Consider the following 20553-nt stretch of genomic DNA (forward strand, 5'->3'; position numbering starts at 1 on the left):
AGCTATCTGGAGAAGAGGTAGCGTGCTTGATTTTCACGAGGGAGGTCTTAGGTTCGATTCTTCACCTAGGCAGCTGCGATTTTTTCAGGAGTTTATCGTTGGATGTAAAGTTTATCCACCGTGCTAAGAAGTTAACATTGGTCTCTGTATTTCACGAGAGGAAAATAAATAGTTGGAGGAAGTTATTTCGATGATAGGAGGAAGTCACATGCCACGTGAAATGCGCAGAATCAAGTTACATAGAGCTAAGTCTGTAATGGTGGTTTCGAATATTGCAAAGTTAGTGCGGAAAGTTTGTTATATCTGATTCTCGTACTTTCTGTTCAAAGAAGACAAACATTTTAGATACAAAGCAGTAAGGAATTAACGATCATTATGAGGTTTTGAATTTTTTGTTTGTCACTCACTATATAAATACTTATTAGTAGTTTCTTATCGAATCGGCCTTCGTCGCAATAACAATTTACTTATGTTAATTAGCGATTTACGATTAGTTTTAGACGCATGGTAAGATGGTGGTGAGGGGATTGACAACAGTCATTACTAAGGAACGGACATAAAATTACCAATCTTAGCAATTTGATCTCATTAAACGCTCTCCTTCGTTACAGTAATGCACTACATCACTATTCAACATAACTGTATATGTTTGTTTTAGTATATCGAAATCAAATAATCAATATTTTAGGTGTCAGTGAAGAACAAACAATACATAACTTAAATAACATTACATTTTGCATCCTGAATACATATATGTGATTTGTGAATTAATCATGATGTGTGCGTTAACACAACATATGAACAATAACTAAAAAGAAAAGTTTTAACTTTAAATCCTGGAAATATGCGCAGAAGGGACGTCCCTCAAGTGTGCATTGGATTCATTTTTTAAATATTCTAATATCAACGGTATCTTTTCAAAAAAAATAAAAATAAAGAGGAGAGGGTGGGATTTGAACCCGCGACCTTTCACGCTTGACGAAAAATAAGAATACCAGCGCCTAACCAACTACCCTACCTTAACTTAATGATGTTATACCCTTAAAAACATGTTGACGTTTATGAAGACTCCCACCTTCTTGTGTTTCAAGCACATTTTCTCGACAAGTCGTGTAAAATATATGTTTCTGAGAACTGTTCGATATTATGCAAGGTATTGTAAATAAAATGTCGCATAAAATCGTCACAAATTTGCTTCTTTCTGCACAAACTTGATGGCAATTTCCTCCAGGTGGAGAAAAACTCTATTCAGTGTTTCAAACCCCCCAAATTTCAAGTCGAGCACGCAGAATCGTAAATATCTCTCAAGGTTCTTTTTCCAATTTATTATTTCTGTTTGATTGTGTATTATAATAGCGGTTTATAGTTTCTAAGTTCATGGAAAGTGTTAAATTGAAAACCTCTCACCGCAGCGTTTTTCGTCTAGTGGAAGGACCTACTCAAAGTTGGCTACTCTCACCTGGAGCCGAAGTGCAATGTAGTAGTTGTATTTACAATATTATAAGCACCACTTACAAGTGTAGAAAAGGAGAGGCTATTTGATTGAATAATCCGATTTACCCATACTTAAAACAATGCCAAGAGGGGCCTATACCCCAATTCTTCAGGTGTGATATGCTCTTAATTTTAAGAAATTCTGAATTCAAGTGTAGAAAAGGTGAAGCCTCTCAGACAGATTTGCTTATACTTAAAACAATGGCAAGAGGGGCTCATACCCCAATTCTTCAGGTGTGATATGCTCTGATTTTTAAGAAATTCTGGATTCTAGTGTAGAAAAAGGAGAAGCCTCTCAGACAGATTTGCTTATACTTAAAACAAAGGCAAGTTCCCATATCATCTTATTGTTTATAGTGTGTTTTTTCTGTCAAAATCCCAAGAATCTTAAATCCCCCCCCCCTTCAGACAGATTCGGCCATGTGTGTAAAAGCTATATCTGTGTGATTGTTGTTTATAAACTTGTCAAAAATATTGCTTTTTGTATGAAAACATGCAATCCTGAATACAATTCTGGTTTTGTCTTGTTCTGTTAATATAAACACAAGTGAAACTTACAGAATATTTATTGCACAGTTCAAAATCCAATTTTGAATTGTATTTAGTTGATACAGAGATGAGGTTTTAAACCTGGTGAAGTGTGTTGTACATCAACATAATAGAGCAAAACTATCACCAAAACCTAGTTACTGCTGTTGTTTGGGTATAAAAGCACCAGCTCAGCCACTAACTGCTGAACCCAACTGATATTTTGTTTAGAATTTTGATTTGAACCCCAAGAAATTTTATATAATAAACAACAACAACAAAAATGCCAAAACAAAAATATTGCAATCAGTGTAATAAAAATATATCTAGTTCTCATTGGGCTAGGCATTGCCGTATTTGTGACCGTAAGAAATGCAGAAAAGCTACTAAATTGTGTCCAAGATGCCATAAAATATTAAGCAAGGCATATTACAAATGGCATAAGTGTAATTCTTATGTACAGTCATCAATATTGCCCTCACAACCATCTACATCTGGTCTGAAAAGAAAGCATGAAGCACCTGTTAATGCTAGACCAGCAAAGCAGCCACGCTATGAACCCATCCATAACAGTTTTAATGGCCAATTAAGAGATTATCGGTTTGTATCAGAGCCAAGATGTGGTATTAAGAATTTTTTGAACAGTGTAAATCCGGATGTGCAGGCAATTCTAAATGCACAAAATGGCTCTTATAAGCTGTCCCTCAAATTGTTTGCACAATATAAGAAGCCAAATGGCACAAAATTTACACAGCCCCACATAACAGAAACTGTACCTGTATATTCAAATGCAAATTTAGACAAAATAATAAGCAGTTTGATAGATCAATTGAATATTAAACACTCTGAATTTGCAGCAAAAGAGTCTGGATGGAGCCTATGCGGATCTCCACACAAGTTATATGTTAATATTTCTGAATTCAGCCCTTTACAAGGATCTACATATCTGCCATTACCTGCAAATATTAAAAACAAAAGAGCCGTGGTTAATATAGAAAATACCGACCAGAAATGCTTTTTGTGGTGTATATTAGCTGCTTTGTTTCCAGTTTCAAGAAATCCTCAGAGAATAAATTATTACAAACAACATGAACATGATTTTGATGAGGCAATGGAGGGTTTAGAATATCCAATGTCTGTTCAGAATATTGATAAATTTGAAAAAAGGGCCAGGGATATTAATGGCAAACAATTATCTATTAATGTATTTATTTGTTCCACTGGCCGTGGCAATTGCTTGATAGAACCTCTCAGAATCAGTACATTTGATGATGATTCTGCTGTTCCAATTGATTTGCTCTTAATTGAAGGGGATGGCACATATCATTACACTCTGATACATAATCTTGAAGCTTTAGTGAGAACACAACTAGACAAATCCAATACAATATTCAAGTTGTGCAGAAGATGTTTAAGTGTATTTGATGGTCAAAAAATGGTGAATGGGGTTCGGGAAGTGAATGCAGAAATTGCCAAAAACAAGTTAATTGAGCATCTGAAATACTGTGGCAACGATAAACCTGTTCATATGGTGATGCCCAATCCAAGTGAAAATGCAGAATTTAAAAAGTTTGAAGCCTTGTTGGAACACCCAGCATATATTGTCTGTGATTTTGAATCAAATCTCAAACCTCTTGCATTCTGCAATCCAGATCCTGAAGAATCTTCAATTACACCATACCAGCTACATGAACCTTCCAGCTTTTATTATGTGATTGTACAGGATGGTGTTGTTACGAAAAAAGATTCATACTTGGGGCCAGATGCCATCAAAAAATTTGCACATAGAATAGAAAATGAGTGCCGTGACATAGCATCTAACATCTTATTAAAATCAAAACCCATGTTGCCTTTAACAGAGAAACAGATTGAAGATTTCAACAATGCAGAAAAATGCCCGGTATGTGATTCTGAATTTTCAGATACAAAAATCAAGGTGAAACACCATTCTCACACAGATGGTAAATTCAAAATGGCCCTGTGTAATAGCTGTAATATTAAGATCAAGAGACCAAAATTTGTCCCCATATTTTGCCATGGAGCATCCAATTATGATTTCCATCATTTGATCAGATACGAGGGGTTTGACAAGCAGAATTTAAATATTTTAGCTGAAAATGATGAGAAATATATATCTATTAGCAAAATAATTAAAGTTAATGGTGCTCCTATTCACATAAGATTTCTTGATTCTTACAGAATTTTATCTGCTAGCCTGGCTACACTGGCCACTCAATTATCTGATGATCAATTCAAAATTACATGTGCCTTGTTTCCAAATCAGGACCTGAAATTAATTAGGCGGAAGGGTGTATATCCATATGACTATGTTACAGATTTTTCTAAATTTGATGAGTGTGCTCTGCCACCGCAACATGAGTTTTACAGCAAAATCAGAGGATCTGGAATCACTGATGAAGATTATCACCATGCCCAATTGATGTGGAACAATTTAAAATGCCAGACATTTGGTGATTATCACATTGCATATTTAAAACTTGATGTGACCCTCTTAGCTGATATACTTCAAGCATTCAGAAAATCTTCTATGAAAAATTATAGACTGGATCCAATATATTTTTACAGTGCCCCAGGCCTAGCATGGGCTGCAATGTTTTTAAACACCAAAAAGCAATTGGAACTGATCCAAGATCAAGACATGTATCTGTTCATGGAGCAATGTATAAGAGGAGGCATGGTGCAATGTTCTCAGAGATATGCCAGAGCAAATAACAAAGATATTTCTGGTTATGATCCAGCACGGCCATCAAATTATATATTGTATGTGGATGCAAACAGCCTGTATGGCTATGCTATGATGCAAAAACTGCCATATGCAGGGCTTGAATGGGTTGAAGATTTTAATATTGAGGATCTTCAGGACTTTGATGACAGTAATTATGGCCTATTCTTAGAGGTTGATCTGACAATTCCTGATGATTTACAGAACAAATTTTCTGATCTGCCCCCAATTCCTGAGGTTCAGTGCTCACCTGGCTCTAAACAGAAGAAGCTCATGATGACACTGGAGCCAAAACAGGGTTATGTCATATATTACAAGAACCTCCAGTTCCTGATGCATCATGGTGTCCAAGTGACCAAAATTGGCAAAGTTTTGAGGTTCAGGCACTCAAGATGGTTGAGCCAATTTGATAAGGCCTTGTTTAAATTGATGGTCAATTCTGTATATGGCAAAACAATTGAAAATGTCAGAAAACATACCGATGTTAAAATAATTACTGACCCCAGCCTGAGCAAAAAATTGATTGCAAAGCCTAATTTCAATTACAGAAGAATTTATGATGAAAATATGGCACTTTTCAACATGAAAAAAACAAAGATTAAGTTTGATAAACCTATTTATGTAGGGGCTGTGATATTGGAATTGGCCAAATCACATATGTCACAATTGTATTATGATGTGCTGAAACCTTTTTATGGTGATAGTGTAAAATTGATGTACATGGACACGGATAGTTTTGTTCTTGATATTAAAACAGAAGATGTTTATAAAGATATGTCCCAGCCTGAATTGTTTCAATACTTTGATACCAGTGAACATACAAGGATTCAACACCACAACAAAAAAGTGCCTGGCAAGTTAAAAGACGAGACACTTGGTGATGTTATTGTGGCATTTGCTGGGTTAAGTGCCAAGATGTATAGTTTTAAAACATGTAGTGGTGTTGTTGCCAAAAAGGCCAAGGGCATTGGCAAAGTAACTGTGGAAAAAGAGCTTGAATTTGAAGATTATAAAAATTGCCTCAAATCCCAGAGTTTAATCAAAACATCAGAATCCAGAATTCAGAGTGTGGATCACTTATTGACTAGCAATATTGTAAGAAAAGTGGCTCTGGACCCACATGATGATAAGAGATGCATTTTATCATGTGGCATTCATACTTTACCTTGGGGTCATTGTGATTTGAAAAATGGGATTCAATGCCCAATTACAGAGCATGATTTGAAATAAATAAACATGCCTATGAACTTATTTGGGTTCAAAAAACAAGGTATTATGGACCTGCCAACACCACAAGCCTCTCCTGATATAATATTTAAACTGAGTGGCTTGTTAATTATTCACCTGAACAGCATATTTACAGATATTGATGATGAAACAGGTAAAACATTGTACATATTTAACAATAATTTAAATCATTACCAATTACCTGTAGGTGGGCAATTGCAATTTATTACAACCCCTGAGGGTGATGTTAAAATTTCAGTAGGGAGAAATATTTACAGAATTAAGCACTCAAACATGGTTTCTGGCACTGTTTATACTGTTTCTGCTGGTGACTGCTTATATATTGAGGTCCCTGGATCTTATGACAAGCTTATACCCTTTTTTATAGAATTAAGAATCAGATACTCTATAATAAATAACCACTAAACAAAATGCCTAATGATATTTTTGGCCATACAAGACATGAAGATCACAGTGATGAGATTCTGATGCTTGATGTCAGAGTCAAGAAATTAAGAAGTGATTTACAAGCTTTACAAACCACACTCAATGCCAGTCTTCAATTAGAAATTACAAATTTGCAATCACAATGCATGGACCCTCTTCTTAAAATTGATTCTGAACTCAAATTGTTGCTTCAGAAATATACTGACCTGGCCACATTGGATAATTTTCAAAGTTTAGAAGAGGCTGTGGCAGCTCTTCAAGCCAAATTTAAGACCCAGGCCACCAATTCTGAGCAATTGAAACAACAATTGGAAGAGCAAATAAATAATGTCCAAGCACAGCTCCAAACAATTGTCAAAAGCATAAAATCACAAGAAGATTTTGATCTAGTGATTTCCACTCTAAAAGAACAGATTCAGTCACTGGAAATACCTAATCTGGATCCTCTGCACAATGCCATAGCCGAGGTTAAAGAAAAAATTGAGACACTTGAAAATTTTATGAACAATTTGCCATCTTCTGATGCTTTAAGTGCAATAACTCGCAGTGTAGCAAATATTAAGCTGCAACTTGAAACATATGAAGATTTTGGAAAAATTCAAAGCACCATAACCCATCTTGAAGGTACAATAGCAGCAGTGCAAAGTGATTTGGCAAATGTACAAGAATCTCTAGAATCCAGATTGCCTGGGATTGTAGATACCCTTGCCAGTGTCCAGCAACAAATCACAAAGCTTGAAAACCTCAACACTGAATCTGAACTATCTCATTTTCATCATTTGATCGATGATATTCAAACAAAACTTGAAATTTTACAACAATCCACACCCTCTCAGGCAGATATAGCCCTGCTCCAAAATGCTATGCAAAATGTGGCTGATGCTTCTGAATTAAACAATGTGAAATTGGCACTTGAATTTTTGCAAAATACAGTATCAAATCTTCCTACATCACAGGAACTTAAAAATATTAAGAGGGCAGTGAATCGCATATTGAAATCAGAAGATATCAAGAATATCCAGGCAGAGATCAAACATCTCACTCAGACAGTGGCCACTCTTCCAACCAATCAACATATTAATGAACTGCATGCCCTGTTTGAGGATATCAGAAGACAGGTCCATGATCTTACTGCTCAAAATTCAAAATTGGCAATTGTTGAAAATTTGCAACAAATTGTAGCTAATATCAAGCAACAGCTAGGAACCATGGAATCCAATCAAGCAAATGCTCTGTCTGTTTTTGCCACCCAGCTACAAGAAATTGTGCAACAATACAAGAAACTTGTTGTGGACATAAAAATTAAGCCAGGCCATGATGATGTTGTTAGGACCATCAATGAGCACCTTGAATCTGTAACAAGCAGATTGCTCACAGCAGAAAAAGAAATAACAGGCATAATCGAGAATCCAAAACATACAGTAATTCTTGAATTGTACAGCATCCCCAACAAAGAATATGATTCTCCATTTACACCAGGTGGCAAAATATATATGCTGTCCCCTGCACAATTTTATTACCAATTTTTTGTTGGGGGCACATTGAGACCAATCAAAATCAAATATTGGCTACAACCACAGGCACACCACTACCCCACCTTATCAATAACAAATGCTGATAACAAAGTGAAAATCACCAGTGTAGAATTAGAGGATTTTACAGACCCCAATACATTAGAAACAGTCTATGCTGAAGATGATGGCTCTTTGGAATTTAAAATACAAATAGGGGACAAATTATATTTAGAAAATCCTGCAGTATCAGCTGCTGAACATCCCATAGTTGCAATATTCTTGTTTACATAATATGTCTAGAAAAATTATTGTTGATGAATTACACAGACAGGCCAGACATAATTTTAAGAGACTCCCAGTAGTCACAAAAAGCATAGATGATTTATGGCAAAGCGACTTGATTGAAATGGCAAGTGGACAGTTGAAAAACTTAGACAAAATCAACAAGGGTTACAAGTATCTACTCACTGTTATAGACACATTTTCAAAATTTGCCTGGGCTGTGCCACTCAAATCCAAGACTGGAACATGTGTTACAGAAGCCATCAGAACAATCATCAATCAGAGTGGAAGATCCCCGCGCTATTTGCAAACAGATAATGGCAAAGAATTTTATAATTCAGTGTTTCAACAATTTATTAAAAGCCAGGCAATACAACATTATTCGAGTTACAGTGATCTCAAAGCCTCAATTGTAGAGAGATTCAACAGAACCTTAAAAAATGTTATGTATAAACAATTTACACTTCAAGGTAATTATAAATGGATTAATATTCTTCCAGAACTTCTACATAAATATAACAACTCGGTCCATTCCACAATCAACATGAAACCCTCTGAAGTAACTTCATCTGATGAGCAAAAATTGATCAGTACTGTTTATTATCCTAAATATCAGACAACAACAAGAAAGGCCAAATACAAGGTGGGGGATCAAGTAAGAATCAGCAAATATAAGTACTTATTCAAAAGAGGCTTTACAAGAAACTGGAGCACTGAATTATTTACAGTGGTTCAAATTAAACCCGGGACCCTTAACACATATATAATAAAGGATCACCGGGGAGAAATTCTCAAAGGCAGGTTCTATGAACAAGAGCTCAGCAAAACTAAACAGCCTGACACATATCTCATAGAAAAAATCATCCGCAGAAAAGGCAACAAGTTACTTGTCAAATGGCTAGGACTCCCAGAACACAGCTGGATCGATGCAAACAAAGTGATAATATGAACACCTGGGATGTTATAAAAAGGCTGCCAGAACCTGAACAGCAGAATAAGAGAAATGGAAAATTGCTGCCTGATAATATTAGGTGTCTTATTGTTGGGCCATCTGCTTGTGATAAAACTACACTAATGATTGATAATTTTTTATTGGCACCCAACTGGTTAGACTGGAAAAATAGGCACTTGTATGTTTTTTCTAAGAGCTTGGAACAATTAAAATATCAGCAGCTGATGAAGCTATATGATGGATTGGATATTGCCACTTTTGAACCAGATGTTAAGCCACTTCATGACTGTCTCGATAATTCTGTTGTTGTGTTTGATGATATTATATTGGATAATCAAAACAAGGTTAGGAATTTCTTTACACAGGGCCGGCACAAAAACATTGATTGCTTCTACCTGGCACAGACTTTTTCAAAAATACCCAAGCAACTGATCCGGGACAACAGCAATTTTATATGTGTGTTTCATCAAGACCATACCAACCTCAAACACATACATGATGAATATGTAGGTGGGGACTTGAGCTACAATGATTTTTCCAAGTTTTGCAGCAGGTGCTGGAACCAGGACAGTTATGGGTTTGTCACAATTGATATGACAAGAACACCCAATAGTGGCAAATACAGAAATAAAATCAACAATTTTCTAGACATTGAAACATAAATAAATAACCATGAAAAGGCCAATAATTGATGATCTTAAATTAAGAGATTATCTTGTAAAAAGATTTAAGGGATGGAAATCAGAGAACCGGGGAATTTATGAAAAACACAAACAAACAGAACAGCCCATAATTGATGCTATTGGTGAATTAGGTAAAAATATCAAAACTGTTACAGAGCAAAATCAAAATTTGATCACAGAGCTTGTACCTGTAGCTGCAAGAAACATATTAGATTATCCATTAACCCCACTTTCCAGTATTCATACACCTAGTCCTATTGCTCCTAGAAGAATTGAAGCCAGTCAGGATCCTATTGAATTGGGTCTTCTTGCTCAAAAATATTTAACCACACCTAAAGACAATAAAGATGAGGTTTTTGGCTTATATGCTGACACAGAGCGGGATGGTAGCATCATACACAGAATTGGCAATTTCAGAGTAACATTTATGGGGGATGATCTGATTGTATATTCAGAATCTCATCTTGGAGAAAAAGGTGCTTTTGTTAAGTACCCCGGAACACCTGAATTGTGGGAATTGATGAGTCGGAAAAGGCCTGGCAGCTATACAGATCAAGATTATGAATATTACAAAGAAATATTAATAAAATCAGATGCTCTATACCAGAACAATGATCCCACACAAAAAAGGGTTAAGTCTAGCAGTGGGGCAAAATACAATAATTTAATCAAGCCCATATGGTCACAAATCAAGACTGGCAGTGGAATCAAACAATACAACACCCTGCCTAAAGAATTTGTGTGGGTTGATGATGTCAGGAAACTTGTAGATAGGTTATTGGTGATAGCTGGGGAGGAAAATGCTGGCAACCACAATTTTTACAATGAAAAGGTTGGAATTATGGACATGATAAACACAAAATTGTCTAATTTTATAGTGAATGACACTAAGGGGATTGGATATCTCATAAAAATTATTAATACTCTACCCCCCAAATTTTGGAATATTTCTGAGGGTCGGGGCCTTGTTAATGACATTATAAACAAGCTGCCATTTGAACTACACATTCCAGGCTATCAATATTGTGGTCCCGGCACAAAATTGGATCATAGATTAAACAGAGGGGATCCTGGTGTTAATCCTTTAGATGCTGCTTGTAGAGACCATGACATAGCATACAACACACATTCTGATCTTGACAAGAGACATGTTGCAGACAAGAAATTAGAAGAGGCTGCATTTGGCAGATTTGTAAGCAAAGATGCTTCTTTAAGTGAAAAAATAGCAGCATTGGGAACCACCATAGCTATGAGCACCAAACAAAAATTGGGGTGGGGGTTGTGAATATGTATATAATAAACCTACAATGAAGGCCAAGGGTGTTATGTATCAAATACCTTATGCAGGTCTCAAATCTCTTAAAACTATTGACAGTCTTTTGACCAAAAAGCAGCGCAAGAAAAAAAATTCTTGTATTGCAAAGGGCCATGGTATGAAATTATTACTTAGCACCCCCAATTAAAAAAATTACAGCAATCAAGAAAAAATCACATGTGGGGGGATTTATATTTACCATCCCTGCCATCTTAGCTGCTCTCGGGGCTGTTGGGAGCTTGGCTGGGGGATCAGCTGCAATAGCAAAAACAGTAATAGATGCCAAGAAAAATAGGGCAGAATTAGATGAATTGAAGCGCCATAACCTGGCCATTGAGAAACAAGGGAAAGGTGTTAAGAGAGCCATGAATAAGTTTAAAAAAAACAAGAGCCGCTTACAAACCAAGATATTGAAGCTTTAATCAAGCCACTGGGCATCAAACATTTTAGAGGTGTGTACATGTCTGATTCTTTACCAGAACAACCACTCAACAAAGAGTGTGGCATTGTTAATTTGGATAAGTACAAAAATCAGGGCACTCACTGGATTTGCTATCTTAAATATTTAACAGATGAGGCATTTGTGTTTGATTCATTTGGAGGTGTTCCACATGAAAATTTAATAAAATATCTAAATTCAGCTAATCTTTATTACAATAATGCCCGTGTTCAAAACTTCAGAGATGTTAATTGCGGACATTTGTGTTTATCTGTTCTTAGATATATGTCTCAAATAAATAAACCATCAATTGAAAATTTTCAAAAAGCCTTGTGGTATCTGAAACATCATGGGGGTATTTCATCTCACCAGCCAAAATTCAATATTGAAACTCAAATTGCATGATGACATAGTGTATCCCAAAACAATAGCTCTCAGAGCATTTTATGGCATGTACCTAATCCCCAATATTACACACCACAACAACAAAATTGCAGTAGGGGATGAAAAAATTGTCATTACTCCAGGGCAGTATAATCTATCCACTCTAAATGCTCAATTACCCAGAGGTGTAGTGTTAAGTCAAAATTCTGTCACTCACAGAGTAGAAATTGTATCTGCCACAGAAACAGTGGATCTGGGTACTATAGGAGAGCTGTTAGGCTTTGAGAACAACACAAAACTTGAACCAGGCATCAAACACACTGCTATTAATATACCTAAATTCTTAGCCATAGAGACTCTGAATATTCACTGTAATGTGGCTGAGGGTATGATCACCAAATCAAATGGCATAGGCACTCACAAACAAACAGGCATTATTGCAACATTCAAACCTAATTCTGAATTCATGGAGCCCATCATCTACAATCCATCCCCAACATTATATTTTCCTGTGTGCCATAATAGAATAGATTATATTGAATTGATGGTCACTAATGAAAAAGAAGAATTAGTTGATTTTGCTGGAGCCACAACAACTGCAATCATAGAGATTAACATTTAAATAAAAATACATACAAGAAGAAAATGGAAAATATTGAGAGTTATGAGCTACAATCATTCCCTCCAAACAGGAGGACATTTGCAAATTTAAATCAACCCAACACACAGATTGAGGTTGATCTTGATGTAGGGGATGGCTTTATGCACCCCCACAGAGCAGATCTATACATCAAATTTGATGTTGTAAAGCTCGATGGTACAGATTACCCGGCAAATTCAAATATAAGACTTGTAGACAATTTTGTGCCGCATCTATTCTCTGAAATTGAGATCAGAAAGCATGGTGTTGTTATAAACAGAATAGATTATCCCGGCATTACCTCCACAGCTTTGGCCACATTAAAATTATCCAAAACCGAGGCTTCTTACTACAAAATAGGTGGATTTGAGGCTGGTGATAAGATATTATCTAAAAACCACACAGTGCTGTTCCCGATGCGCCTGCTGCCAGGATTCTTCTCAGATTATAAAGAAATTATGTGGAAGGGTGGTTTAAGAATCACATTTAGAAGAGCTGCAAATGATAATAATGCTTTGATGAGGTACAGTGCATTAAACTCTACAGGGGAAGCTCTGCCTAATACCCTACCAGATGCAGGCAAATGCATTATTCAGACTATGGAGCTAAGAATCCCTGTTGTTGAGTATGAGGCCAGTTATGCTCTTAAATACAAAGCTGATATAATAAAAAATCCACAAATTCTTCTACATTTTTATACATATCAATGTGTACAGAAGCCCGCAACTGGTTCTTATTATGAGTTTGATGCTACAAATTCATTCTCCAGTATTCAATACGACATGCCTGATTTTGTGGTGGTATTGTTTCAGACTGGAAGACACAATAATCAGGAAAAAAATTCAAGCAAATTTGATAACTGCAACATCAAGAACATATATCTTTAAAATGGCAGAAATGAGGTATTTCCTAGAGAAAATTACAATTTAGACATGTCCAAGGATGATTTCCTTAAATTATATGAGGCATTTACATCCTTCAAAAGGGTCACTACTGGCAATACTGACATGTATTACACATCAGATGAATTCAAGGCACAGAGACCCATGTTTGTAATTAACACTTCAAAAAGGAAACAAGTTGTGGTGAATGACAGGACAAATATTAAAATTATCTGTGAATTCCATGAGGCTTTACCTGATGACACCATATGTAGTGTTATTCTCATAGGTGAAAAATCATATGTTTATGATGTAAGAAATGAGAGGGTCACAGAGCAATTCTAGAAGATATTTGCTCTATTATCCTGTTGTACAACACACAAACCTCAACTGTATATCAGCTAGCAGTGAATATCTTATGTGTGGGCAGTTGTATGTATTTCACACATTTTATCAGAACTCAAACCCAAAGCCCCTGATTACAATGCAGCAATAGAATATGCCCACATTTTACTGGGTTCTGAGACCCAGAAGCTAAAACAGAAAAAATTGGATTTTGTCTGTACAATGAATTATTCTCCAAGTCTTTGCCTAGGCTCATATTATCAGAATAGAATTGCTTTTAGCATGAAAAGTAGTTCATTGTTACTGGGTCAGAAAATATGTATCTTTATCTCAATCTTTGTTACATTTTCCTTGTTACATTTTCCCCTGTTGCACAGAAAATATGTGTCTTTATCTCAATAATCTTTGCTACATTTTCCTCTGTCACACAGAAAAATTAATGGCCTCTTCTAGCTATGCAGATTATATCTCTTGCGTGCCGGCAAGACATGCAGGCAAAACATTAGTCTTTTGATAGATTAATATCAATTCATGCATTTTTCCGAGCTATAATTGCTTACCCCAAGCAATGGAATTGATCAGAGGTTGGAAAAAAGCAGGCAACAGCTCAAATTTGTGTATTAAATTAGATCTGTAAGTTATAGAGCATAGAAATATGGCCAAAAACAATATCAAAAAAGCAATATTTTTGACAAGTTTATAAACAACAATCACACAGATATAGCTTTTACACACATGGTCGAATCTGTCTGAGGGGGGGGGATTTAAAATTCCTGGGACTTTGACAGAAAAATACACTATAAACAATAAGATGATATGGGAACTTGCCTTTGTTTTAAGTATAAGCAAATCTGTCTGAGAGGCTTCTCCTTTTTCTACACTAGAATCCAGAATTTCTTAAAAATCAGAGCATATCACACCTGAAGAATTGGGGTATAAGCCCCTCTTGCCATTGTTTTAAGTATAAGCAAATCTGTCTGAGAGGCTTCTCCTTTTCTACACTTGAATTCAGAATTTCTTAAAATTAAGAGCATATCACACCTGAAGAATTGGGGTATAGGCCCCTCTTGGCATTGTTTTAAGTATGGGTAAATCGGATTATTCAATCAAATAGCCTCTCCTTTTCTACACTTGTAAGTGGTGCTCATAATATTGTAAATACAACTACTCAATGTTGCTAAGTTTACGATTTCGGGACTTAGAATTCTTTCGGGGCGGTCAAATAAGATGTTGTGAAGTGTACGTGGGCGACCTCCGCGTTTCTGCGCCTTTTCGTTCCGAGATAACGGCTACTTATTAGTGTTGCTCACGGGACGGGACATGTCCCGTCTCGTTTTCGAGACGAGACGGGACAAGCCTTTTGAAATTCGAGACGGGACGAGACGGAATGCCTTTCTCGTCTCGTTTTCGAGACGAGACACGAGACGGGACGGGACGGCTTTTGAAAAGTCTCGTCTCGTCTCGAATGTCTCGAAAACATAAAAGCAAAATTTTTAATCAGTTGCAAATACTTGTTTGCTTGGAATAAAGTATTTCAATTAGAAACGTTGATAAGCGTGTATTAAGTCAAAATAAGAAGACTATTCTAGAGAGAGGCATGAATGAATACCTAAACTTATTTCCTATACTCTTTCGAAACACAGCGTTGTTCCCCATTTTTTTTAAAAAAAAATTATTCCAGGTTAATAACTTTATGTTACGATAGTACTCCAGATACTAATACAATTCTGAATAACATCAAGTAAATGGGCAGGTAGAGAAGGTGGAAGGAGGGGCCAAAAGATCGTGGAATGTCTGCGTCCGAGGTTTATCTTGTAAAAATAGTCTCAGCTCTATAGGTTGGAAAGATAAACGGACCGACGGATATGGTTTATTTTTATTATTTAAATTTTACATCAAAGGGTGTACAGAAGTGATTGTTATTAGGAAGTAGGAAAAGCATTGTAGGAAACATGGCAGTACAAATTGATAAGGAGTTGTTGGGAAAGGTATTAAGGAGTCCAAGTTATAAGCAAGACTAAGAGAAGGAGATAATTAGGGACAAATAATCTTGCATTATCCCACTCCGAGCAGCTGAGAGCTAAAGAGGAGGAGAAAAGAAGTAATTTGGTGATTTTAGTGTTTACAGGGAACCACGACAAGATTTTACCACATGATTATTTGCACGGGTTGCGAAATTATTAGAATGTTATGGGAATCTCGGATATGTCTTTGTTGAGAAAATTCTTGTTGTTTCCCTCAGGCATTCTGCAGGTGATTGGATTCGATTTTTTTACGTCCGTTTGAAGATTATTTCCAATGGTTTTTTTTATTTCTTTATTTCTTATTTAAGGAGAATACTATTCCTTGGATTGTAATAACGAAATACTGAGACTGATATAGAATAGATTTCAAATGAAGGAAGTGCACTAAGTTCTGTATAATCGTCGTAGAAGGAAACTTTGTTTTATGAGGGGACTCCCCGATGGTACAGTAGTAGCATCGTCGCCTTGTAATCAAGGGGTCCCGGGTTCGATACCCGGTGAAGGCACATTGTGATTTGAACCCCACTTTAAACTGTGGGTCCAGTCCCGATTAGCCTTTCTGTAAATCAGATGAAGGAATGTTGTAGCTGTTCTTTTTATTCTGTAAATTTAGCCTTCAAGTTTATGAGCAAAATACATGTAGTATCTACTGTATTAACATTTTCACTTGTTATTAAACACATTTCACAAAGTAGTTTTATCGAACTTCAGAGGGAAGTTGACAGCAATGTCAGGGTGTATTCCAAGACTATTTTTCGCGGTTCCCCACTGACAGAGGTTTCGCTTTGAACAATGAACACCGTTGCTTCAGGGGGCAAACACCAAACATAGGGCGAGGTTGACCTGCAGTAGCGGGTACGTGCCATAAATCCAGGCCTAAAGTAGGAATGAAAGTTGATGCAAGGGAGGGGCAATAAAAATTCTGTAATTTGGTTTGCTTGCTGACAGGAAGTTTTGCAGGAAAAGCTGAAAAGGAAAACGGCAGACTTTGAATGAAAGAGGGACAGTGAATACAAGTTCTTTGTATTATTCGCAGACACACAAGCCTCCATTTCGAAGGTGAGGTTATCAGCAGCGAAGTTATTAGAGGGTTGGAAGCAGTGACGACGCCAGAGGGGGCAGGGGGACGCCCCCTGTCAGACACTTCGCCCCCCCACCCGGGTCCCCCAACTGAAGTTAATTAAATATCGAATAATAAGAGAGTTCATTTATAAGAGTATGACGATTTTCACCTTTTCAAAGTGGTGTATTCTGCATGATATCACTTTCCTGCTTATAATACCAACTTGATTAACAAATATTAATTTGTTTCGTCCAAGATTCGAGCGCCGACCTGGGCATAGGTGATTTCTCATTCATTTATGTCCTGTAATAGCTGAGATTAACCTAAGTTTTAACCAGTCTTAAGAACTGGGAAAAAGTGTTGAATGTGGATGATTTTAAAACATCACGAATATTTTCAGAACCACAAGACATCATCTGTAGTACGGGCAAATTATTCTAATCGTGGTCGTTAGTGACAACGCCAATTAGTAAAAGACATTCGAAGTTGATTCAAGATTTGGTTGGTTGGTTGATTTGATGTTTTAAGTCCACTTTATGCACAGTAAGGCTAAGCGGGACTGGACTTATAGTTTAAAGTGCCTCCACTGGGTACCGAACCCAGGACCAAAGGTGATCGAAGAAAACCCGACACTACATGTCAGTTGCTGTGGATTCATCGCGGTTTCTTACTATTCAGGGACTTGAATTTCGAGATGATGAGTCTGAGGAAACCGTAACAAAGGGAATTTCTTCGATAGTCTTGAAGTTAATTTCAAAATGAGGGGATATTATTCGGAAATGTATTGAACGTGAACCTTAAAATGCAAATTACACTTAAAATTCGATTCAAAACATATCGCGGGCAGGTAAAAGAACGCTTATTAGGATTTGCCATTCTTCAATCATTAAATGCAGGTTCGCTCTTTCTCGTACATATCAAAATCGAAAAACTTCTTCCCACAAACACCATAGGTTTTTTCTGTAATTGTGTAGCACAGACATACGTTGGAGTGGTAGAGTAAGAGTAAGTATTGCCAGGGTCAGAATATTTCTTGAATTGTGAGATAACTGTAACCTTTGTCTGATTTTTTATCCTGTGATAACGTTTCCCTGAAAGGTGAAACACAAATTTTGCCCAAAACTCTTCAGCGTTACGAAGATGGTTGTCCTTAAAATCTTTGAAAAGGCTTGCTCGAAACAGGATGCTGGATGCAAACTGCCTCATTTGGCTGTTCTTGCCATTGAGAAGAAATGTCAAGTCCTGGACGTACCAAAGGTGCGCAATGTGTTCTCCAAAGCACATAGAGCAGAATTCTCCTACAGGAGAATTGCACTTCACTAAGTGCCTCACATTGTTTCTAATACTTAAGAAGATTCATTTCTTCCAACGTCACGTTTATTTTGCAAGAAAATTAAACTCTTAGAAGCATTATTTTCATCATTTATATTATTATCTTATAACTTAAATATTTATATCAGTAGTTTCATCTCAAGAAAGACGATGAATTATAAAATTATGAATGTCTTTTTAATACTGAAATAGGCCACTAGAGACAACGCAACTTACCAATAAAAAAGAATTAATGTCTTTATTAAAACGAATCATGTGGAGATAAACTCGTAATCAAGAAGTAAATTTATGCAGTAAACATCCACTCTAAATAAAAGACACACACAAAACACCATACATGAATATAATAATAATTATTATTATAATTATTATTATATAAGTATATATATGTGTAGTGTTTTCGGGCGTTTTAATGTGACTGCCCCCTTACAATATTTTGTTGCCAGCCTCCCCCCCCCCAGTCAAATTTCCCTGGCGCCGTCACTGGTTGGAAGTAAATTTATTAGGACGAGGAAAGTAACATTAGCTGTTGACAGTGTTGCACCAAAGGACGTGATCTGTGCTACTGTTTGTATAAATGATAGGAAATTTAAGAAAAAATTTATAATTGTTGAGACTTGAGAGTTGTTTCCTTCATTTGATCGTAGGAAGAGGTTTTCTGAGACAGAGTGAGATTATTTTACACATACATGGGAAAGGGTGGTTGTTTAAAGATAGAGACGTATTTTGCACATTTTTTAAAAGTTCAGATAAAACGAGAATTTAGCCTTACTGTTATGAAAAGAAATTACTCAGTACGTGGAAATAATAACTTCACATTTATTGCACCTGGTGGGATGCAACACAAGAGTATTGCAGGAAGTCTATGAACGAGGATGAAGAAGGATATGTGAAATTTGACTTACCTGCGAGTGAATTAGTTTATTCTAATATTCTTAAGGTTGATATTGTTTCTTTTTGTTTTTTTTAAGTCCACTTGATTCGCAAATAGGCTAAATCGCGAACCGACCTACAGTTTAAAGTGCGATCCGACGCGAGGACCCTTCATTACAAGACATCGACGTTATTACTACGCCATCGGGGAGGCACCCAATTTACACAAATATGTTGATTCCAATAACACGTTATATGCATAATCTGATAATGATGCACTTAGGGTGCATCTAAACATATTTTTTTCAACTATAGCATGTCTAAAAGAATCATTGAAGTTGGGATTTTTATAACTTCAGGAGGCACGGCTCTGTAAACGTGCGATATAAAATTAATGCAGGTTTGCCTTCCATACGTGGTGGTTTTGTCACGTTTTTTCGCTTCGTAAAACATACACTTCTAGCATCCTACTGGGACCTTGCTCTAGCTAAACAAAAAAATATGTTTGTTTAGCATAATCGAGGGTTACATATTCCTGCCGAACTTACTAGAAAACAAGGATTCTATTGGGATCATACTGCTTTGAATGACAGTATCAATGAAGTTTTATGTACGCTACTACTTATAATAATGAGCATAAAATATTAATCAGGAACTTTATTTTTCGTCAACTGGATGTAACATCTTTTTTTGTTATTCAGCAAATATTCAATTCATCACCTTTTTTGACATTAATTTTCTTGCCAGGACAGCTGTTTTTATGCAGATTTTGACGATCTTAACTACACGTAAGCTAGATATTAGCTTATATTTGTGCTGTTATATTACTATTCTTCTACCATCTTTGTAACATGTCATGCAATAACAATAATAGAATTAATTAATTTACATATGCAAGTGAATAGACCTATGAATTATATTAATGCATTAATTTAAATATTTGCTTAATTGTTGTCGTTAATGTTATTATTATCATTTTTTCTGAAACACTTGGCTCGGTCACCCTCCCCCGACATATATTTCTAGATGCGTGCCTGCCGAAGGATAAATTAGATCAAGCGGTGGTGGTACCGGACTTGGCTAAAGGGAAAACAAAGAAGTATGTGCGTCATAAGCTGAGCATAAGAAACAGCACAATATCACAAAGAAACACTTTTTGAAACTTATGTCATAGAAGATGTTTAACAATATTAAGAACAATAAATGCTTTCTATTTGTAATATACTAAATATTGAAATTTTAAATAGTCTTTTGTGTTCGTACTACACATTTAAAAACTTTTTTGTTGCTCCCCAGCGCCAAGCTTAGAATTTAAAGAAAAATGTACATTTTCATAGTGCACGGAAGTTCGACATTCAGAAAGAAAGAAGGTCTATTGGAAAACATT

Source organism: Lepisma saccharinum, chromosome 10, assembly GCF_977018435.1.
Source record: "Lepisma saccharinum chromosome 10, izLepSacc3.1, whole genome shotgun sequence".
NCBI classification, from domain to species: Eukaryota; Metazoa; Arthropoda; class Insecta; order Zygentoma; family Lepismatidae; genus Lepisma; species Lepisma saccharinum.